At 39.5% G+C, this 11,886-nt stretch overlaps 1 long non-coding RNA gene across 1 annotated transcript in view; it reads left to right on the top strand.

Moving 5' to 3' along the window:
- The window catches only part of LOC123980658, a 15,064-nt gene extending 8,984 nt beyond the window's left edge, over window positions 1–6,080 (top strand). Inside the window, exons 2-3 of the long non-coding RNA XR_006827540.1 lie at window positions 5,172–5,234; window positions 5,333–6,080. This is a non-coding gene — a long non-coding RNA (uncharacterized LOC123980658). The remainder of the gene's footprint in view (window positions 1–5,171; window positions 5,235–5,332) is intronic.
- Window positions 6,081–11,886: the final 5,806 nt, after the last annotated feature.

The raw sequence follows: 11,886 nt of genomic DNA, 5'->3' as shown, positions 1-11,886 counted from the left end.
ACACACACACACACACACACACACACACACACACAAAGTCTTTCCAGGACTCTGATGGTCAGATTGGATCAGCGAAGGAAAAACAGTGTGAGTGCGAGGAGGTGGAATATGTGAGCTGTGTTAACTGGCAGCTCTTTAAAGAAAAACATTCCTCTTTCTTTCAGAAAAAAGCAGCTTTAAATTGTCTGTTTGTCTGTTTCACGTTCATCATCCGTCAAATCTGGGTTTAACCTCCAACCTCTGCACCCAGCTTCATGTTTTAAACCTGCTTTACTGCTGCTTTAGTGTCAATTAATGGTTAAGTTGGCACATTTTATGTTGATGTCCAATTACTGTTGATGGTAAATGCAGTCCATTTAAGCAATACATTCATCAGTGCATGTTGTATTGGCAGAGTTCGCCAGGTAGTTCTTCCAAGCGGCGTCATTAGATGTGACAGTGACGTAGTTGGTTGTACAGAAGAACTACAAGCTACTTCAGCTTGGATTTCTAGCTTTCGCCTCTGGGTAGCCAGGGTGGTGTGGTCTAAATGCCGCTGTCTTTGCTTGTTTTGCAAGAGCCAAAATGGCAAAATAGTGTAGGCGATACTGTGGACGATGATACTTTCTACAGTGTTTTGGCGGACTTAGTTATTCCGCCGGAGCCAGAGTAGAAATGCAGTAGAAAAAGGCAGCGCTGTGCAAGAACATATTGCCGGCGGGGAAGTTCTACATAGTCAATCAGTGTTTGCAGTCAAGTTGGAAATTCTTTATCTTATTTTTTTTAAACCAGATCAGCGCAAAGAAATGGTGCATTTACTGCACTACAATAAATATTAAGGAGAAAAAAGTAGGTTAAACCCCTCAATCATAATCACATTTCCATATAATATTATAATATCTTTGGTAATTTATTGACAAAAACATAGGGACAGTTACAGTAATATGACAGCCAACCAGCAACAATGTTGGAAATTTAATTGAAATAAGAATTATGATGAACTTTTAAGGTATTTAGCTTCGTTCAGCATTGTGTCACTTTCAGCTGTGTGTGTGGTTATTAAAGATGCAAAGTGTGTGTGTGTGTGTGTGTATGTGTGTGTGTGTGTCTTGCTTTTTGCTTTTACCAAGCATCTTAATGATGCCGGTGCTGAATCAGCAAAACAGTGTACAAAGTGAAGAGGATGAAAGATGGAGAGTCTGAGAGACAGGAGGCTGATGGAGGAGAGAGAGAGGAGAGGAGTTAGAAAGAAAAGATGAACAGTCATAATGAAGGAGGAAAAAGATGAGAATAGGGACGAGATAAATAAGGAAAATATGGAGAGAAAAAAATGAGAGAAAAGATGAGAGGGAGAGAAAAGAGACAAAGGATGTGATTTAAAAAATTGATAGAAATATAGTGCGCATTAGAGAAAAAAGAGAGGAATGAAGAATAGAGAGATTAAGGTTGAAGAATTTGCTTGTTTTTGAGTCATTCTGAGGTGTTTTGCTGCAGAATTGCACGTTTCATGCCCGTGTGTGTGTGTGTGTGTGTGTGTGTGTGTATGTGTGCGTGCATCAGTGTTTGTGCCAGACACATGCCAGCCAAGTGTGTGTGTGTGTGTATGTGTGTGTGTGTAAACAATAGAGTTGATTAGGCGTTGCGTGGCAGTGACAGCGCTGAGGGGAGATGATTAATGATTCTCTGTTTAATGTGATTAGTCCATTAATACCTCCTGTGATGGCTCAGACCAGCTAACACTTGGGAAAGGTCAGCACACACACATACACACAAACAAGCGCGCATGTTGCTGTAATGGATCATTAAGGAGGTCAAAGAAAAGAGTGCTGCTGTAGTTTCCTGTTTGAGAGTCGATAGTGATTTTTTTCTGTTTTAAATGTGAATTTTCCATTAATGCTGCTACATCCACCTTAAACTGAGAGGTGTGTGTGTGTGTGTGTGTGTGTGTGTGTGTGTGTGTGTGTGTGTGTGTGTTAAGAATGTTACTTCAGCTATGTCTTGGTTTTAGTAAAGATATGAAGCAACAAAAGCGAGCTGAAGCCAACGTGGAAGTGCCTGAGGATGCAAAACCACTAATGACCACTAGATGCTGCTCCCAAAAACAGTTGTTTGCATAGACATCCATTGTAACAGTCTGGTGATCTTCTTTATCTTCCTTATTGTCAGCAAATCCGAATAAAAAGACCGAATCAAACGAATGTATATACACTAACAACTATTTTGTTTCTATCAAAGCCTGATATATCTTCTTTCTCTGGGCCATAGAGCTCCAATGTTGTCCAGAAACAACACACGTGGGCCGCACTTTTCCACTGGGTGACATGTCCCTTTATCACCATGAACACATACACTGAAGTTAATTTTGATTCAATCCCACAAACATCGTCCTGCTGCTGTAAATACTCACTAGAGCACCAAATGTGTATTAATCCGCCACTGAAATAGTACCCAACAAATGCCCCGTTTACTCCTGTTAAAAACTACAATGCCCAGAGCTGTTTTTAAAGATTTACATCTTCATTAGGAAGTAGGAGGCTGACAGGCACAGACAAAGTATTGAGAGACAGAATAACACATTATTGGTTTTGGTCTTTTCATGAGATTGGTTGACAATAACAAAAACATAGAATAACACCTGAGTTGTCCTTTTAAAAAGTGTCAACTTTACATTTCAAATACAAAATCAATAGATAATTTTTTTTTGCATTACGATCACCACTCACTCTAAAATGTGTTTCAATGTGTGTTCAATTAGGTAAGATTATGAAATCAGCAGAAATTGTGCCTCCCAAAATACAAAATATAAAAACAAAGATTGCCTTTGTGTCATTAGCCACATTCCAACATGTTCTTATACCAACAACAAAATAGGTTGATTGTCAAGTGTCCCAAAACAACATATATATGTCTGTTGGAAAGTACAATGACATATATGCCCAGTCTGAAAAACGACATATGACGTACCAGCGCTGGAAAGTCCAGCGATAGGCATACAGGACCTTAAGTACGTTAATTAAGTCACGTGACATTTAGCGCATAGTAAATGTTGTGAAGCGGTGGTAGTTTATTTAGGTTTAGGGAAAGATTGTGGTTTTGGTTAAAATAAATACATAACATAAGTCACATGATTTAAGTAATGTAAGTCACGTGACATAAGTCATATACAAAATATCATTTAACTTAAAATATGTCAACTTTGACTTTATTTCACACGGAACTCGAACCTTGATCTTGTGAGTAAGAGTCCTGAGTTTAAATCACTCATCCATCCATCCACCCCACCACCTCCTTACATGCGCTTTGTCGCTCTTTCTACAACATCATCTGACATCTTAGAACAAAAAACATAAATTTGGGTCATAATATTGGGTCTTGAGACACAGAAAGGCTGTCAAAGCTTCATGGGAGCTGTAGTTGCTGAATGTTAGATGATTACATTCAGTAAATCAGTCCATTCCCCATCAGTTTTGGAAACATTTAATAATAATTACTTTATGTTTGATGACAGTTTGAAATGCAGTTGGTTAAACATTTCACAGTCACCGTGAAATTATTTGATAATTAAATGTTTCTGCACGTCTTATATTTATTCAATGCGTTCTCATCTCAGTGCATCATTACCGATGCTTTCAGATAGAGTGACAAAGTGTAATTATTTTACGCTAAAGGTACCCTTCAGCGTCCGTATGAAACGGCACCGTTTGCTACGTCCCAGCAACACAGAGGAGGTTAACCCTGCCAGCTTCACGGCCGATGTGCTAGCTGATAGGGTTAGTCGGTCAACATGCATAAAGTCAGTGACTTGGGTTTAGGCACCAACATTTCTGATGGTTATGGTAAGGGTATGGGGCTTCAGGGGGCAGTCAACACATTTAACATGAACGTAGCTAGCTATGTCACTTTTTCTGAAAGCGTCGGTATTGGACACCATGAAATGAGAACGGGCTTGTTTATTTGTCACCCTTTTGGAACAGAAAGATCCTGTTTGGTGTTCTTGTTTTGTTGTCTGTTTTCATGCATGACAAGATTTGTGTGCTCACTCACAAACCATCCACCCAAAAAAAAACAACAATAATCACATAACAAATCATCATTTTTACAATTTGTTTACTGTACAGATTAAACAATTAGGATATAACATCTTAATTATGGGCTTTATAGGTGCTGATAATCTGCTTTTGTTACCATTTGACAAAGCCAGACTCCCTGTTCCCCCTTGTCCCTAGTATTTGTGCTAAGCTAAGCTAACAGGTTGTAGCTTCATTTTTAAAGAAGGGATATGACAGTGGAATCGCATCAACTCAGAGTTCTACTTTTTTCTTACTCTGTTGTTAACTTACAATCCTGACTGTTATTTGGACTGACTTTAAAAGGTGGCACTCACACAGAGGCCAAAGTGACTTTATTGAGTTAATATATTTTTTGTGCATTTAATAGGTTTGCAAAGTGAAAAAGCCCAAAGTCCACCCCACAGAAAACACTGCTCTGAACTGCCTGAAAACAGTTTGTTTGTAGTCCAGCCGTTTCCCTTTTATCCCTGTGACATCACAGAGCTGAAAGCAAAATGCGCCTCATATAACGCTCGCCAAGCGGCTAGTCCGACACTACCTCAAAAACACCAGTGGAAAAACACTGAGCTGCAGCACACCTCTCTCTTCCAAACACTAGCTACCCTCCAGGCAGTCAATGGACAGAAAGTTGTTACTGTGATGTAGAGACGGAGCTCAGTTAAAACTTTATGAATGAAAGACACTTTTGTTACAGATTAATAACTCAACACTCTGAAACTCTTCCTCCAGTCCATGTTGCTAAGCTGGTAAGGAGATATACAGCTGAACCCAAGCCGTGTTTACTGGCTTCTCATTGGCCCGCCCTTCTCTGCTTCTGATTGGCTAGTAGTCCTAAACCAGGAACTGCGCATGTGCAAATCCCAACAAAGATCATGTAGAGACAAGACGTATCACTCCATAGCTAAAACGAAGCCTTCAACACAGGGTGAAAAGAGGAGCTGTAGCAATGTGCAGTATGAAAAAAATATGGTGTTTTTTGAAAATGAAACCATGTAAACCTGTTCTGGTACAACCCCTAAATAGGATTTTGAACCTGAAAATGAGCTTAATTCCACCTCTTTAATGTCAGTACAGAATAAGTGAACTATTCCTTTAACTTCCTTCTCTGCTGCCTTTGATCAGGTCAGACCAGTCAGAGCGTTTGGGCTTTGTTAAAAGAGTTCACATTCTTCCGTTGACGCCCAGGTGAAGTTCCAGCTTTCAGTCAAACTCACGACATACGAGTGTGAGAGAGAGAGAATCCCCCTTGAGAATCAAATGATTCTTCTTCTTCTTTCTGGCAGGTTTAAGGAGGAAACACAGTCACTGCGCCAGTTTCTCTCCGTGGAGATCAATGTGTTTACCTCCAAAGACACAGAGCCAGGACAACGGGAGCGAGAGAAAGATTAACCCAAGGAGTTCAAACAGAATTGACTTGTAGATTTTTGCATCAGTGCATTTTCATGTGTGTTAATATGTGTTTACATGTTGTCCAATCATAGTGATTTTAAATGCTTTTTTGTGTTCATGCAGTAAAAAGTGTGTTTATCGCATATATTTTGACAGTTAAACGAATCAACTGATCAATAGTTAACATTGTATTGGTGTGTGTGTGTGTGTGTGTGTGTGTGTGTGTGTGTGTGCGCGCGTGTGCGTGTGAGTGAGTGTTAATCTAGCCAGTATAGTTAATATGTTGTTCCCATACTCTATTAGCCATTGTTGACAGCTGATGATTGATCTTCTCATCATTTTTCCCTCCAACATCCTGCGGTGACTGTTTATGTGTGTGTGTGTGTGTGTGTGTGTGTGTGTGAGTGTGTGTGTGTGTTTGAGAGAGAGAGAGAGAAAGAGAGATGTTAGTGTTTGTGTATTTAAATCTGACTTCATGTCTGTTTTTGCGTAAAATCTTGTGCATGTTGTGTGTGTGTGTAAGCTCCCAGGATGTGTGCTATTATAGGTACGGCAGTGATACAGCATTAGCGTTGGCAACATGAGAGTACTCTTAACCCTTGTGTGTGTGTGTATATATATATATATATATATATATATATATATATATATATATATATAATATAAAATATAGCAATAACCCTTAACAAGTACGGCATTATATTTGTGCCTGAATTCTTAGTACGTGACGGGATATTTTGAGTACAAATATACAGTTTTTGCAAGCATGTAAATATTTTACATAATCGTTATCTTGCAAACAAATTTTAGCAAACAATATTGAGTCTTTGATAAAAATATTTGTCAAATATAATTTCATTTAAAAAAGTGTCTTATGGACAAGCCATGTAAAATATAAAAGTGCTCCTATATGCCTGTGTTTTTAACCCATGTTTACTTCAAGAGCAGATTTTCTTGAGTGAAGACTAGAGAGTCGCTCTCCACTGCAGGGACTTTACAAGCGTGTAGCCTTTGTCACGAGTTCCTGGAACTACAGTTCGGCCCTGCTCAGGAGGCGATACTAATTGCAAGTTCCAGGTACTCTCAGGGGTTTGCTGGTAGTGCTGTTGATTGTGATTGGTCTTGCAGATGTGTAGTCACATGGGCACACAACGGGCGAAAAAGTGGTTTGATGTGGTGGTCATTGTTTAGGCCTCCGACCAAGATAGAAACTCATGCACATATAAATTATTCCTTCTCTTTTCCTTTTCTCATGTGTATACTTCCAGGTGATTTATCAGTCTGTGTGATTTTTAAAATAATGTAACTTCTTTGTTTTTGTTGTTTTGCTGCCATCTTGACCTGCACTGAAGGTAATGTTGCATCTCAATGGGACATACTGGCTTAATAAATGAGCAAGTCATATTCTTAGGTAAGACAGGATGCTCTCTACTGCTGTAGATTTACTTTCTGATTCCAGCTGATAAGATGGGGCATATTTTTACCTTAAAATCTCACCTGCGGCAGGTTTAACCTTCCAGCTGTGTTTTATTGAGCTTACCTTCAGTGAGGCCTTGCAGGGTCTTGGGAAAGCCTTGGCAGCCTAACACAGCCAGTAACTCACTCCAGCACTTCAACAATGCTGTTAGGACTCAATTATTTTCCACCTTTGTTGCGCCCCTAACCCGTACTCTGGGAAACCTCTGCGCCTCAGAGTTGTTGCCACATGAACCCGTCCAAGTTTCGTTGCCATAAAAACGTCACTTCTTCTCGCCTCTTTTACATTTGACGGCTTAAAACTCCTTCAAAGCAGATCAATCACCAAAGCCTGACTGGGAAATTGAAGCGGAAGCGCCTCGCGCGACAGCTTTCAAGTTGACGAACGGCAAAGTTTTTCGGCTAACGAAGCTGTTATCTATATGAGAAAAGTTAAGCTATACATTGAAATGCATATCTGAGGCGATCGCAATTTCAAAGACTCACTGGCGCTTATCCAATCACACAGCAGTTAGTCCCCCCCGCCCCCCCTTCCTCTCTCTCTGTCTCTTTCATTTTATCTATACCTCTCACACGTTCCCTCGATCGCACTCCCCTCTTCTTCTTCTTCTTCTGTTTCTGCTCCTTTTCTCTGAATTAGATCCATATTTTCCTATCACTCCCCCTTGAAATCTCCCCCTCTCTCTCTTTATCTCTGCTAGAGAGTGTTGATCCCTTTCTCGCTCTAGAAACCTCGGCGTCAAGCCCGGCAACACACACACACATGCATTTTAATTAATACATAGATTTAAATTGCGATGCCTGTGTGGTGAAGTGATATACACCCCCGCTGGTTAAAAGTCTTTTTTATTGCTTAATCAATGTTGAAATTAATATGATTTAACTCCCGACCCCTCGTTACACATATACACCCATCCACCCACCCCACACGCACACACACATGCACACACACGCACACGCACACACACACACACACACACACGTCTGCTGGGTTATTAATTATAACACTAATTAACCTGCAACTAATGATTTGGCCTCTGTGTGAGTGTGTGTGTGGAAGAGACAGAGAAATTATGCGAGTGCTTGCATTTAAGTGTGTGTGTTCGTGTAAATATATGTTAATTTGATTCCCAGATATGATGGATTATAGGGACTTACGATAACGACAGTGAAACTTCTCTTCAAAGCTCCGGGTTTGTTTCTGTAATTCAGTTTGGCACTCGGATCAATAAAGTTTTTCTAGTTTAAATTTAAAACTGAGCCCTCATCCAAATGCTTTCATTCTTCCTTTGCCATTTCCCTGTCCCAGTTGATTTTTTATTTTTATTTTGAGGAAATGAAAACTGCAGCACCACCTGGGGACCCCAAGCACCCCCCTCCCAAAAACAACCAGCTTTGGTTTTTGATTTGTTTGATTGAAGGTGTTTTCCACTCTGATTGTTTTTTTTTTGTTTAATGTTCACTTCTTAACCAGTTCCTGATTGACTCCTTTCCCAACACACTCTTTAACTGTAGTGAAGGGGTCTGGTGCTTTTGCTCAAGAGCATTTCAAAAGTAGTTTTCTTCAAACAGTTTTCCCCTCAAATACTCCGCTTCTAACATTTTTTATACGGTTGTGAAGTGTTTTCATCTCCAACCACAAGCTCAGACAAGGTTTATTTTCACCTGAATCACAGATACAGTAGGCTAAACCAGATGTTGCGTTAGACTTTCTCGTCGTCCAACGGGGTTGTAAAAATTCGGTCGTAATCTATTATTACCTGTCATTTTAATTGAAATTTCATAATGATAATGAGACATACAGCTTATTTAATAGCCTTTCATTTTCAAAAACAACTCAACCACAATATCATTTAATCTACAGAATTTACAGATTAAGCTTTTATAAGGGCGAGGAGAGAAAAGATGAACAGAGACCCGTTACATGTCACCACACACAGCAGATTAATGATTTTTACCTACTTGCTGCTTCAGATTTTTCAGTGACCCTGATCTACACTTTACACATTATTACAGCGATTGAAGTGATGTAAATGCTATTAATACTATGTTAATAAAGTCGGTAGATTGAAGAAAAACAAAGGTGTTCATTGTTCTGCGATATGTTTGTATCTGTCAAATCAAAGGTGGTCAAGTCAAGATTCTTCAGCCAAGCTAGTGTATCTAAAAGGTTGCACTTAGGCACAGTGGTGCTTTGAGATGAATGCTAACGTCAGCATTCTAACATGCTAGCAGAAGTTGTAGCAATTCATCCTGCAAGAAATGTTATTGTCTGTACCAAATTTCATCGCAGTCCAAATGATGTGCCGGTGCGAGTGAAAATTTCAACAAACTGGTGGTGCTGTGGTAAGCCATCACCAAAATTATTAAGAGTTATGCTCTGGGCACCAAATCGCGACCGTTTAGAGGGCACATCATGTAGTAAGTGTGTCCTGTAATACTGACAGACCTAATTAGGTAACCAATGAATTAGCTAGCTAACTAGCCAACAATACCCAAACACAAAATGAAGCACAGGGATCAGTGTTGAAATGATTACTTTCTAAACAGATAGAAATAAATCATGTCTGCTCACATATGTTGAAACCGACAACAGAAGATGTATGTTTACAGATGCAACTAGCGTGTTTGTGCCTCTGTTGCCCATAAGCTGCAGACCAACAGAATGGCAACAGAAGGTAAGTTTTGTCTCCATTTTGTTCACACACCTCCATTAAACTAGCTTAAAATTAACATTAAATATATAATAATGTTAATATGTTGAAAGAAATAAACTTCATTGCAATGTTGCACCTCTGTGTTCAATTGTTAATTCTTACTATCTGTTTGCGTGGAAGCTAAACACTGCTGTTTGCATTTGTACCACAGTGATGATAAATTTAAATGCAATTTATTTGTTCTTCTCAATATTTACCTTCCATCATGTCTTCTTTCTGTCCTTTTGTTTGTCCTTCTTTAATGTATTTTAATTCTGGTTCATTCTTTTCCACCTCTTTTAATCCTTCCTTTCTTTCTTAGTTGCTTCCATCCTTCCTTTCATATTCCCTTACCTTGTCTCCTTGCACTGCCTCGCCGTAAGACGAGGACTATTGATTTTACACACCTTGTTGAAATTGCATCAAATACACACAGTCTCTCTCCCTCTCTCTCTCCTTACTTACCCCTTTCTCTCTCTGAGACTCACACACACACAGCAGTGTGGTGTGACAGCCAGGCTGACAATAGGTGGCTGTCACAGTGATTGATGGTACTGATTATAGGTTAATAATGAAATAAACATTAAAAAACACATTTAATAAAGCTCCCCATTAATGAACCATCCCCCTATCTATCTATCTATCTATTTAGGAATAATGGAGGGAGAAAAGGGGAGAGGGAAGAATGAGGGTCAGGTGAGTAAGACAAACATTAAAAGAGAGAGCGAGGAGGTAGAAGGAAAGAGAGAGGAAAACTGCTGACATTCATTTAAAATTGAAATTAAAAAAAAGATCAATTATAATAGGCATACTGACCCAAACATTAATATGATTAAAAATAGTTCTCCCTAAAGTGGTTAATGGTGTTCATGTCCCTGTGACGGGGGCATGGGGATCCATGTGGTGGCATACACATACAAACAGCTTCTGATGCAAGCAAGGCTAATTTAATAACATGAATGTTTTGTTTTATTTTAATCGCCCCTGTTGTTAATGACTGATAAAAATGAAATCCACTTTTGCTGGAGTCGGGGGCCTTGAAAACATTTTGGCTTCAAAAAAGGGCGGGTGAAAAAGGACCACTGCCCTACCCAACCAGAAACAAGTAATGTGTCCGTCCCACAAACTTCATTTTCAATCGGGACAGCTGTGATATAGCAATTTCTAGGAGCAGTTAACTTGTCCTGTTGATCAAAGAAAATTATGTGATAGTTGGCGTACAACAACCGGTGCATTTGTATCTATCTCATTCACACTTGTAGCTTTTAGCTGATTTTTCTAGCTCTGGCACATGAAAAAGACATCCCTGTATTTAAACAGCACATGGGCTGCGTTGGTGGGGGCGTGTTGTTTAAGGTACCAGTGAGCTATGAAATACAATTCAGGAAGTCCAGTTGGAATAACAGATTAATGCATTTAAAGTCTTCTCAGATGCACAAAACTCTGCACGGATGTTTGTAATACCCACAGACAGGTTTTCACCACCGTGGAAAGTGACAGTGGCTTTTGTTTGTGACGATCATGCGGTAAACGGTAGAACTACAACATTCACTTTACAAAGTAAATGACCAGAAATGTGCATGGATGACGTTGTTTTGTGTTCAACCAGGTTCATCTTAATTTGCCAGATGACCATGCGTTGTTTTGCCCTCTGTGTTGGCAGTCCTGCTGTGTCACCAGACTGGCCTCTTCTAAGTAAATGAGAGGCCTGCGTTTTTCCCCCACAGGGCTAGAGTTGGTCTAAACACAGCCTTAATCCTGCACACAAAGCTCTGATTGGCTTGGAAATAACTGTCAATGAAGACAACGCCAGAAAATTTTGAATAACAAAAAAAGCACGGGATGTGTGGGGGACGTTGTCTGTGGCCGTTGATTCACAGGTGTGGAACCAGGCTAGATAACAAAAACAAAGGAATAGCAACACTTCTGAAAAACATCTGTAGAAAACTAAGTGCTTGTGCTGTATTATCCAAGTTTCATGTGTCTTTAAAAAAAAACAGTGGCTAATATCTCAAGGAGTGCAAGAGAAACATTTTCAGTAATATTAGAGAGAAAATATACATATTAGACACACAAGTGGACACACAACATTTGTATATTTCTGCTTACTCACTGTGAGTTAGATGTTTCATAATTGTATTTAAATATTTACCATTTTTAGGAGCTAACAGGATCAGTTTTGACTTATTACTCTCCTTGCATTACTGTGAACACATATACACAAACACAAACAAACACACACACACACACACACACACACACACACACACACACAC

Source organism: Micropterus dolomieu, linkage group LG12, assembly GCF_021292245.1.
Source record: "Micropterus dolomieu isolate WLL.071019.BEF.003 ecotype Adirondacks linkage group LG12, ASM2129224v1, whole genome shotgun sequence".
In the NCBI taxonomy this organism is placed as follows: domain Eukaryota; kingdom Metazoa; phylum Chordata; class Actinopteri; order Centrarchiformes; family Centrarchidae; genus Micropterus; species Micropterus dolomieu.
Note: the sequence above shows the minus strand (reverse complement) of the source record. Positions and strands in the feature narration are given on the sequence as shown.